The following is a 12,477-nucleotide window of genomic DNA, read 5'->3' on the forward strand; positions in this document are numbered from 1 at the left end:
GGGAAGGGTCATAGCACTTGCATATTGTTTTTCTATTGTTAGTCAACTGCTTCTATTGCTCTCCTCATTTGTAGGTCGCTTTGGATAGAAGCGTCTGCTAAATGATTAAATGTAAATGTACATGAGATTGTGGCTAAGTTGTAAAGCCTTTGATTATCAACACGATGAAACATGGTAACAATCATTATTTTTTGAAAAGATATACAAGAGTAAATATCACACATACTAAATACTACTTGAAGGATGAATAAACTACTAAGAGATAAAATAATCAATAATCAAGACAGAAATTACCAACCAATACAAACTTAAAATGAAATGAATGGCAAGCAGATGAATAACAGTTATACTTAGGAAAGTCATGTGTGGTCTCTCAAGATGACACGAGTATTCATAACATATCACAAATATGCATTTATTATGAATTCAGATAGCAAGCATAACGTTTCTATCCTTCACAAGCCAACCCTAGATATGAACAACCTCTACATAAATGACAATCTCATTTACAGGTGAAAAATTAGAATATCATGCTACAGTTCATGTATTTCAGTAATTCAAATTAAAAGGTATAACTATATGCATACGCATGACTATACTTTTTAGAGGGCCGACATTTCTGTATTTAAAATCCTTTTTTTAAAATTGATTTCATGTAATATTCTAATTTTCCGAGATTTTGAATTTGGGGTTTTCATAAGCTGTAAGCCATAATCATCGAAATTATAACCTTTGCATGATATTCTAATTTTTCAAGTTTTACCTGTATAGGTCGTGGCGCTGCGAAGGTTTAAAAGTTTAACCTTGGTTGTGCCGTTGTCCCTTTCCTCATCAGATCAGAAACTCAGAACAACAGTGTCCACCTGAGGATACTCTTATCCCTCTTAAGTCATTTGCATTGTTCCAAGTACACAGTTAAAACAAACAGTGTTTTCAGAACTTTAGATATGCATTATTTTATTTCCAGATATCTTTAAAAATCCTTAGGGCAGTGTCCTGAACCTGTACAGTCCAAACCTTTTTAACCTCTTGTCACACTCAGAACTCTACAATTTCTATCATGAATGGGTTTGCAAATGACTTTTCAGGTCTCTTCGGTATGTAAAACTCACGTCGCACTGAAGACACGCAAAAGGCTTCTCTCCAGTGTGAAGTCTTATGTGAGTTTTAAGATTTCCTTTATGTGAGAAGCTCTTCCCGCAGACTTTGCAGGTGTAAGGCGTCCCATCAATGTGACTTTTTGTGTGAAGGCGGAGGCTGGTTTTATGATTGAAACCCTTTCCACATTGATGACATTTAAATGAGTTCTCTCCCGAGTGAATCGTCATGTGGAATGTAAGGCTTACCTTACGTGTGAAACTCTTTCCACACTGAGCACATATGAACGGCTTCTCTCCAGTGTGACTGTTCGTGTGATACCTAAGGTTTAGCACTGTTGTAAAGCTCTTTTCACACTGATTACATTTAAATGGCTTTTCTCCAGTGTGAGTTCTCATGTGGGATTTAAGGGTGTTTTTGTGTGTAAAACTCTGTCAACACTGAGTGCATGTGTAAGGTTTTTCTCCAGTGTGAATTCTCATGTGGACTTTAAGGTTTCCTTTTTGATTGAAACTGCTTCCACACTGTTGGCAGGTGAAAGGGTTCTCTACCTTGTGAATATGCATGTGGAGTACAAGGTTTTGTTTTTTAGTGAAACCTTTTCCACACTGTTTGCAGGTGTAAGGGATATCGCCAGTGTGGAGCCTTATGTGGGTATTAAGGTTTGATTTTTGGCTGAAATTTTTTCCACACTGTTGGCAGGTGAAAGGCTTTTCTCCAGTGTGAATTCTCATGTGCACTTCAAGGTTTTGTTTTATACTGAAACTCTTTCCACATTGTTCACAGCTGAAATGGCTGTTAGATGTGGTCTTCTGGGCTCTTTTCGTCTTTTTATTCTTTGTGAATCTCTTTCCAGTTCTGCGATCATGACGTTTCTCATGCTGATTTTTCTTGTTCCAACTTTTGTCTTCCATTTCATTCAGTTCTTGACTCTCCTCTTTCAGTGGCATTAGGTCTAAGGTAACAAAAAAACAAGTTTACACCAGTTTAGTTACACAGAGCAGCAGACATCAAAACCAACATAAGACACGAAAACGTACAAAAAAAGGCAACAAAGATTTGATTCATGTCTCAATATTCTAACTCTTCGCACTTAACTTTCACACTTTTAAGTTGTCTGTTATCAAACCCTTTATCAAACACCGCTTGATCATGGGACAACTGGTTTGTTTTCAGGTTCAAAGGCACCACCTCATTAAAAATCCCGGAACATCTTTCCTGCACCTGATTATTTTTATTATTTTCAAGGATTTTAATAAAATACAAGTTTTTCTTAATTTACTATAAACTTTGAAAATTAATATTTGTTTTAACACTTTAACTTGTTCAAACCTTGAATTATAAAGCGCTATCACAAACCTACCATTCATGTACAAAATATTAGAAATGGTGTACCTTAGTCAGGATTTAAGCCCCATCACAGCAAAGAAACTATGCTTAAGATTACATCTAGTGCTATTGGATCTTTCAGCAACATAAACCACAACATTCTCTTGAACTGTTTTTTACAATGGTATTGGCATTATGGAGCAAGAGCTAGCATGGTTTATCTTGTCTATCTGACTGCTACAACTTTGCTTATGAAGAGATGAGGTAGGGATGAGAGATGTTACTATGCAAACTTATTGCAGTATTACCGGTATACAGTATGTACATTGACTAAAGAGCTACTGAACCTTTTTTTGTCTTTCTCTGGCACATACAGGTCATTCTCAAAAAATTAGCATATTGCGATAAAGTTCATTATTTTCCATAATGTAATGATAAAAATTAAACTTTCATATATTTTAGATTCATTGCACACCAACTGAAATATTTCAGGTCTTTTATTGTTTTAATACTGATGATTTTGGCATACAGCTCATGAAAACCCAAAATTCCTATCTCAAAAAATTAGCACATCATGAAAAGGGTCTCTAAACGAGCTATTAACCTAATCATCTGAATCAACTAATTAACTCTAAACACCTGCAAAAGATTCCTGAGGCTTTTAAAAACTCCCAGCCCGTTTCATTACTCAAAACCGCAATCATGGGTAAGCCTGCCGACCTGACTGCTGTCCAGAAGGCCATCATTGACACCCTCAAGCAAGAGGGTCAGACACAGAAAGAACTTTCTGAACAAATAGGCTGTTCGCAGAGTGCTGTATCAAGGCACCTCAGTGGGAAGTCTGTGGGAAGGAAAAAGTGTGGCAAAAAACGCTGCACAACGAGAAGAGGTGACCGGACCCTGAGGAAGATTGTGGAGAAGGACCGATTCCAGACCTTGGGGGACCTGCGGAAGCAGTGGACTGAGTCTGGAGTAGAAACATCCAGAGCCACCGTGCACAGGCGTGTGCAGGAAATGGGCTACAGGTGCCGCATTCCCCAGGTCAAGCCACTTTTGAACCAGACACAGCGGCAGAAGCGCCTGACCTGGGCTACAGAGAAGCAGCACTGGACTGTTGCTCAGTGGTCCAAAGTACTTTTTTCGGATGAAAGCAAATTTTGCATGTCATTCGGAAATCAAGGTGCCAGAGTCTGGAGGAAGACTGGGGAGAAGGAAATGCCAAAATGCCTGAAGTCCAGTGTCAAGTACCCACAGTCAGTGATGGTCTGGGGTGCCATGTCAGCTGCTGGTGTTGGTCCACTGTGTTTTATCAAGGGCAGGGTCAATGCAGCTAGCTATCAGGAGATTTTGTAGCACTTCATGCTTCCATCTGCTGAATAGCTTTATGGAGATGATTTCATTTTTCAGCACGACCTGGCACCTGCTCACAGTGCCAAAACCACTGGTAAATGGTTTACTGACCATGGTATTACTGTGCTCAATTGGCCTGCCAACTCTCCTGACCTGAAGCCCATAGAGAATCTGTGGGATATTGTGAAGAGAAAGTTGAGAGACGCAAGACCCAACACTCTGGATGAGCTTAAGGCCGCTATCGAAGCATCCTGGGCCTCCATAACACCTCTGCAGTGCCACGGGCTGATTGCCTCCATGCCACGCCGCATTGAAGCAGTCATTTCTGCAAAAGGATTCCCGACCAAGTATTGAGTGCATAACTGAACATAATTATTTGAAGGTTGACTTTTTTGTATTAAAAACACTTATTTTATTGGTCGTATGAAATATGCTAATTTTTGGAGATAGGAATTTTGGGTTTTCATGAGCTGTATGCCAAAATCATCAGTATTAAAACAATAAAAGACCTGAAATATTTCAGTTGGTGTGCAATGAATCTAAAATATATGAAAGTTTAATTTTTATCATTACATTATGGAAAATAATTAACTTTATCACAATATGCTAATTTTTTGAGAATGACCTGTAGTTTCTTCACTGGCAAGTGAAACCTGCATTTAATTTTTACCGAATTTATAAACACATCTCTACATGATGTGAGGGTCTTTATCTCATGAAGCCGCCTCATAATTGTATAACACCCCATTGCTTTCAGCTAATAAAACCAGAAAAATTCAGCAATTTTCTGATGTTATTTTATGATTGGTTGGAGCAGTCTTCAGCACTTCTGAACATACATGTACAGCCTGTGCAAAACTCTCCAAGTTAGTGCTGTGTGTGTTAAAATGATGTCAAAGATGGGGTGGTTAGTAATTTTCTTAGTGTATTCACACCTGGCTTGTTGGGTTAGTTTCCCCACTTTGTGTGGATCTTTTGGGGAGGTGTGAATACAGCAATCGCACTCGAGTGTGGACCAAACAACCGTACCGAGACCAAGCTGAAGAGGTGGTCTCAGACCAGTTCCAAACCAACTCTGGTACGGTTTGTTTAAGGTTTGAACATGACCCGACCCATTTGCAGAAAGCACTGCGCCTTTTTTGACAAGGTCAGATTTTTACTATGTACTTTGGGGTCATGAAATGCATTAAAATACATTAGATTAGGGGTGCAACAGATCACAGTTGATCCGTTCTCCGTGCGGACCAGCTGCACCACGGTTTGGCACACATGTGATTCACTGATTAACTGCTAAATTTAACCAACATTGACTAACATTTTATAATTTGGATGTGTTTTGTCTTGCCAATTTACACATTTAAACTATTTTAAACGAAGAAAAAGAGGCGAAAATCGGGACTCGCGCACACGCAGAGAGAGAAGCGCGTTTCAGATAGCGCTCGAACACCAAATTGATTCCTCATTTGCATTTCCTTGCCCTTGAATGGACACATGCACACAAAATTATGTTAAACTCATCTAAATACCTGTCTCAGCAAGTAAATTCTTCTCGGTTATGTCATAGGTGGACAGTTGAGAAAGAAACTGGATGTTTGTAATTTTTTTCGGTTCATGCATTCGGTCTTAAAGTGACAGCAGAGACCTAATATTCCTATTGTTGTCTGTGTCAATAATGTTAATAAAACAAAAAAATACAGCTTTCACAAAGATTAAACTATATTTAATTTCAACAATGAATAAAGTGTTATTTTACATTGAGGCTTAAAATATTAATTTCTGTACCTGAATAGACCTACTACTGCTAGACTTTGTAACTTTTGTTATTTAGTATTTATCTCTGCTTGTAATTTGTGTATTTGTTCTTATTCTATTACTGACTGTTCACTTGTTTTTAATAATGTTTGAATACTGAAATTTTGGTACCGTGACAACACTATCTGGGACAACTTAAGTTTACACTGGACAGCCTTGCGGTGTGTTTACCAAAGCCAACTATGGTCACAAGTTCCAGCATTACCAACAATTCAAAGAAACTTGTGACCATAGTCGGCTAACCACGCTTTTGGGCAACTGAACCCTGGTCCGCAATTGGTTTAAATGACCATCTGCATGTTTTGATGCTCAACCTACCAACATATTTTCCATTTCTAAACCCAACAGATGCTACTACCCCGCTGTTTAGCAAGAGAGAACATTGTTGATAAGGTTTTGTGGCCAAACAGACCCACTCCACTGCACACTGAACAAGCAAAAGAATACTATTAGTATTACTGGATCGTAGTGCAGCATTTGATACCATCAACCACCATCTTTTGAAAAATTATGTTGGCATTAATGGAATTGCATTAGCATGGTTTAAATCATACCTATCTGACCGTTATCAGCTCGTAGCAGTAAATGGAGAGATGTCATATGATCACAAGTTCAGTGTGGTGTACCACAAGGCTCAGTACTTGGCCCGCTGCTGTTCACTCTGTACATGCTACCCTTGGGAGATATCATTGGGAAGCATGGCATTAGTTTTCACTGTTATGCTGACGATACTCAGCTCTATATTTCTTCGCACCCTGACAAAATTTACCAATTCACAAGATTAACAGAATGCATAGATGATATAAAAAATTGGACGACTAGTAATGACTTAATTCTGAAAATACAGAGATTTTAACCAAAAAAAAAACTCACGTTATAACCTAGAATACTTGATGGTTGCTCTGTCAAGTCTTCGTCGTCAGTTAGGAATCTGGCTGTGCTCTTTGATACCAATCTTTCATTTGAAAGCCACACATATAGCATCTGTAAAACCACATTTTTCCGTTTAAAAAAAAACCCCTAAATTTGCTCTCTAAATTAATAATGCACTCAATGAAAAATGCAGTTAGTTGGATATTAGTTCATGACCTCAAGGCTAGATTATTGTAATGCTCTACTGGGTGGTTGCCCTGCACGTAACCTAATACAAAAGACACATCTTTATTTGATCTAATTAATTTATTTGTGTGTTAAATAAGAGGCAAACTGGCGCTTAAATGTGTTATTTTTGAAATCATGCTGCGTTCTGGTTCCAGCTGTTATCAGTGGAGGAAGGCAACGGTGTTCTTTTGGCTCTCATGTCTTCACACAAACGAGCACTATAATCTATCACTTAATGCTGTTGCGGAGACACTCTATTTGTTCCAATGAAATCACAAAACAAATTGAACATAAACATGTTCCTGTTCTTGATATACAATCACCGATGAACATCTTTATTTCCACTGGCCCCACCACAAAAATAAATAAATAAAAAGCAGTTAAGCCCTGTTCACACTGTCATCACTTGTCTCGTTAATGTAAGTTGTTCGTGGGTGTTCCTTCTTATGTTATTGGTAGACTGCTTGTCTGGAAATATCTTTAGAAAATAAAATTACAGATGATATATTGATTGTAAACTAAGATGTAATTTTCATTTGACTTGGAATTAGTTTTCTTGCCGCTAAAGAAGTAATATTCTTCTGGAGAGTATTGTTAATGTTATATAGCCCTCAAGCTTACCGATGACATGTAAACAGTATAATTACCATTAACAAGAAACAGGATATAAAACAAGCTGCTGTCACTTTAAGGGTATCTTTCTACACAACAATGTATTCAACTGAAAATGGAAACCTTTCTATGCATTTTGGCTGTTCATTTACACAACATCGGAGTTCGGGAGCCATGAAAACGTAAGCTTTTGAAAATGGTAACTTTACTGTCTCTGTGTAAACAACAAAAATGTGAATTTGTGAAAAAGCGGGGATGCCATGCACATTGAGTGTTTATTTGTGTGTATTAAGTGTTCATGGGGTGTTTCTTGACAAAGCGACATCGCAAACTACTGGCCTGGCATGCATAATACATCCAACTTTAGCGCCTTTCTCTATTTTAGCGACTTTTCAGACCCTTTAGCGACATTTAAAAAAAAGCGCCTAGAAACTTTTTGGACAAAATTTAGTAACCTCCAAATGTAGCCAATACTGTCCTGCGAGCACAGGGCCTTGCTTTCTCCTTGACATCACTCTCTCTGCGTCTACCCTGTTCAGTGAATGGCTGAGAGGAGCAACAGCACATTCATTTGTTGAGCGCACGGCTGCTGACAGACGTGAACGTTTTTCCACAGACTTATTACTTATGTTTCTATTTTGTTTTATATTTAAAGAATTTTGTTTTAATTTCCATTTCTTTCTGAGAAAGGTTTGTGAAATAAAAGTCTGGAGCGCCGTCAAAATAAAAATCCCGCTTCCAACACATTGGCCGATCAGAAAAACTTATCGTCCGATGTGTTGGAAGCGGGATTTTTATTTTGATGGCGCTCCAGACTTTTATTTTGACGGGCGGTGCTGAGAAAACCAGCACCTGAGAAGAGAACGGCAGCGCCTGATCACACAGCGCTCACTCACATTCTCTGTTAGAACTGGTAAACAAAGACAGTAAATGGTATGTGAAAAAGTAAACCGCTGCTTTTATATTATTTGTAATAGAAAAGGCAAACAATCAGGCTAAAATACTTTCTCATTTACGGTCAACATTCAGCAAATGCGCATCTACATTTAAACAAATCTCTGAATATCTAATAAAAATTTAATTTTACAAACCTTGCAGATTTAAACGAATCTAGCTGTGATATCTTGTGAAATGTGCATTTGTAGCCTGCATTAACGTGTTCCTGCGAGTGACGGTCCGTGCGAAGTGAGTAAATGTGAACAGAAGATCAGCTTCACATGAGACGCGATTGAAAATCTTTAAATCCTTCATTTTAAAATATTCCATGCTATATCCAGTTGTCCACTGTGTCATATTCATATCGTTTCCCATCTAAAGTATAAGCATGTTTATTTGAAGGATTTGTTTTCTAATTTATTAAATATTTATTTATTTATATATTTATTTAATATATTTATTAAATATTTATTTAAAAAAAGTATATATATATATATATATATATATATATATATATATATAAATAAATAAATATCGGCTTTAAATCAGCCAGCCTGCCCTCTAAGATATTGACATCGCACATCAAAAAGAAATGTAGTCATTCAATATATCACACTCGTTCTATTGTCTGACAAAAATATATAGGAATTGAGAACTGCTTTATTAGACATTTCGGCTATATTATATTATATAAAAATACAGTATGTGAGCATGAATTTGGAGAGAAAACACATTAGGCATGCAGGACGCAAGTACGACATGATGACATCATGAATATGCTAATTAACATATGATGTCATCTAGCGACATTTAGCGACTTTCTGGGAAGGTGTTGGCTACTTTTCTTTGAAAATAGTTGGCAACACTGAATACGGACAATTTTCTAATTTTTACAGATCCGTGTGAATGGGGATTGTTTTGACAACGTTATCGTCTGTTTTTAGTACATTGCTGTTGTGTAAAAATTCCCTTAGATGGATCCATTGCATACAGACACACAAAAAACCCTGTCAGACAGCATGCAAATACCGAAATGAGTTCTCTTTGTGCTTTTGAACTATTTAAAATCATTTGAGAGTTCAAACTAGCAAGACTTAAAAAAACATGCAAACACATAGATTTTAATAACGATGCTGTTCCATGGACAATCGGACCAGTGACATTTCCATCAACTGTCCCTAAAGAGCGGAAAGAGTATTTCACTGACAGTGCTGGACTTGTTTAGTCTCGCTATCACCAGACCAAGCTCAATCTTTTAAAGGGGTGGTAAAATGGCATTTTCACAAGATGTAAAATAAATCTCTGATGTCCCCAGAGTGTGTGTGTGTGAAGTTTTAGCACAAAATACTCCACAGATATTTTTATATAGCATGTTAAAGTTGTCTCTTTTTGAGGGTTTGCAAAAATGCACCGTTTTGTGCCTGGCCCTTTAAATGCAAATGAGCTGGTGCAGAGGGCGGGGTTTCAATAGCTCTTGTGTTAGCAGAGCGATTACCTCACGCAGACACACTAAAATTACAGAAACTGTTCTGCCTTTGTTGTGAAAACAGAGTCAGACAAAGATGGAGAGACTCAAGAAGAAGTGACAACATGTAGAATGCAACAGGACGTCTCTGAATGGTTTAGTTGATGAATTTATGATGCTGATGTGGAGTTAACTATCTTCAATTAGCATATTCTGTCATGATAATCTATAAATCGCTCTTATAGGAACTGTTGTGAGATGCACACAGAGTGACTTTTTATTGCATGTGAAAAGAACGATGCTAAAGTTTCAGCTGACTCACAAATACACTCTTATACTACAACTTTTCCTCTTCTCAACATGGACTGCGTGTCCCGGGGACGGGTTTTATGTAAACTTTAGGGTTGCTGATGTCACTAACTCGGGAGGAATGTTGTGTAGTCCCTACCAGCCATTTTTTGTAGTCCTTTTCTTTAAAAGCAAATATCTCCCTTTGCTTTAAACTTTGAGCGTTGTAACTTTGCAGATGTTATTTATGCTCAAACAGCAACATTTCACACTAGCTAAAGTTAGAAAAGTGAAATCATACTTTACCACCCCTTTAAGATTGAACATTGGTCTGGGGAGTCTACTCTGTATTTACTACTGCACAAGAGGCGTGATCAACGGGCATAGTTCAAATGACTCTGTACGCAATTGGATAGTCCTTCAACCAATCACTTTGCAGATAAAACTCTAGGCAGGAAACGTGTCAACAAATGTGTTGGTTTAGATCAGCGGTTTGCAGAAGGAGCAACGGCATAGAGCGATTTTTGCAGGATGTGCAAAAAAACAACAAAAAAAACATGAAAATGAGTGGTAACCCACTCGAGCAATTTGTTTGCTAAATCAAAAGAAGCCATTGAGCATCGTCGAGAGGTTAAAAGGAATTGGATTTGATTAAACCTGCCAATAGAGTGCCAGGTGGATAAGCCAGTTTGTGATTGGTCCCTGCAAAATTGTAACAGAAGCAGGATAAAAGAATGTACAGGTTTCCAGCCTGAGCTGAAGGGCGAAATCAAATCGCCAGCAGATCAGGCTGGGTTGACCCGGTCTAGGACTTGTTTGCATTTCTCATTTCTCTCTAAAAAATAATCATTTAGGGATTACTCTCCCACTGCCAACCAAATGTTTTTCAGTCTTATCTCCTTTTAAAAGTTAATTATTTTAAGTGAATTCAAAACAAATTATAGTAAAGGGCGCACAGTTGCCTCCTGGAAAGTCTGACACCGGTTTGATACATCAGCTTTGTTTAGGCCTAATTCATATTTTTCCCGATTGAATGTGTAACTTTATAATAACAAATGCCCAACGGGGAAGTAGGTAGTAGCATTTTAAGGCAGCATTAGTATTTTGAGGAAACCGGTCCATGTCAAATAAAACTACTTGAATTAGGACACTAATATGATAATCTTTTTTTTTTTTTTTACCTTTATTTATATATAGCGCTTTTTACAATACAGATTGTATCAAAGCAGCTTCACAGTGATAACATGAAAATAATATAACAGAGTTTGTTTCTAAAAGAAAATTGAGTCAACGTCCACCTTAAGTAAGGCAGATCAATAATATTATTGAATATTAAATTTCCCCAACTAAGCAAGCCAAAAGCCAAGGCAACACAGAACACAGATATATTCTTCAAAAATATAATTAATTTCTGTAGAGCTGGACATTTTAATAAGGATCAAATGACTGAATTCAGCTTTGAGAATGAAACCAACCTGTTTGTTCCTCAGTATCTTCTTGTTTCACACTGAATGCTTCTTCAATCTTCATGTCTTCACTTTCCACTTTAATAAACACCATCCTTCATAATAGTGTCACGTGGATCTCAGTCACTTAACCAGGAGTTTTTCTGTGTGTTTGGACAAATTGTCATGATTAAGATGAGAATAATTAACAGAAAGAAAAATAAATCCACACTAAATCTCTGAGTGAATCTCAATCAGCTCTAGTTCAGTGCACTGGTAAGAGTCAGTCAGAGTGAGTTAATGGACTTAAATTACCCGATTAACAAAAAATACAAATAATAATATTGTTTTTTAAATTATACAGACACTTCATATTTACTTACGATTTATATTTGCTTCTTAATGTATTTTATATTATATTTAATAGATGACACTTTTATCAGAACATTTGCTATTGGTTAGTAAAAGTTGTCATGACAAATGTTTGTTTTCTGGTTGCATTTACATCGTTTTAACCAGCAAGTGTAGTCATTGAATCTTGATTCGGAGTTTCAAAAAGTTACGTTTCTCTCATCACTAATTGCCAGTGACTGAATTCGTGTTTACAATAAACTGATTTACGATAGGGAGCGAAATGAGACACACCTTCTCTGTTACTCGTGTGCGGATGAGCTGTACACATACAAATAACGTTAATTAACGTTAGATAAAGCAATTTAATGTTGTATTCAATAATAAGTATTTTTATCGCTTGTATCGATTTAAGCGTCTTTATGAGCACAAACCCGTGTTCAGATGAATCTCAACAAACTCAGGGATGCGGCGCAGCTTTATGACGTCTTGCCGCCAGACCAAAATAAAAGCCCCATAGGCCTTTTTCACGGAAGTTAGAACGCACATCCGGTTCAGCGTTTGTTGTGTAAAGCGACTTCCGGTCGAAACAACAATGGCTGAAGCAACATCGAGGTGTCACTGTAGCGTCCCTCATTGCACAAATAATAAGCAGCGACAACCATATTTGAGTTTTCATGCTTTTCCAAG

General features: G+C 37.3%; 1 pseudogene across 1 annotated transcript; it reads right to left on the reverse strand.

Annotated features, from left to right (window-relative positions):
* Positions 1–645: 645 nt before the first annotated feature.
* LOC143742483 (uncharacterized) lies at positions 646–12,171 on the reverse strand (annotated as a pseudogene). Its single transcript, XR_013205439.1, has 2 exons — positions 11,467–12,171; positions 646–2,053 (listed from the first exon to the last, which is right to left on the reverse strand). The product of XR_013205439.1 is annotated as an uncharacterized LOC143742483 (transcript).
* Between the last annotated feature and the right edge of the window lie 306 nt (positions 12,172–12,477).

Source organism: Siphateles boraxobius, unplaced genomic scaffold (assembly GCF_051911475.1).
Source record: "Siphateles boraxobius isolate OS27281-9 unplaced genomic scaffold, OSU_SipBor_1 19, whole genome shotgun sequence".
In the NCBI taxonomy this organism is placed as follows: domain Eukaryota; kingdom Metazoa; phylum Chordata; class Actinopteri; order Cypriniformes; family Leuciscidae; genus Siphateles; species Siphateles boraxobius.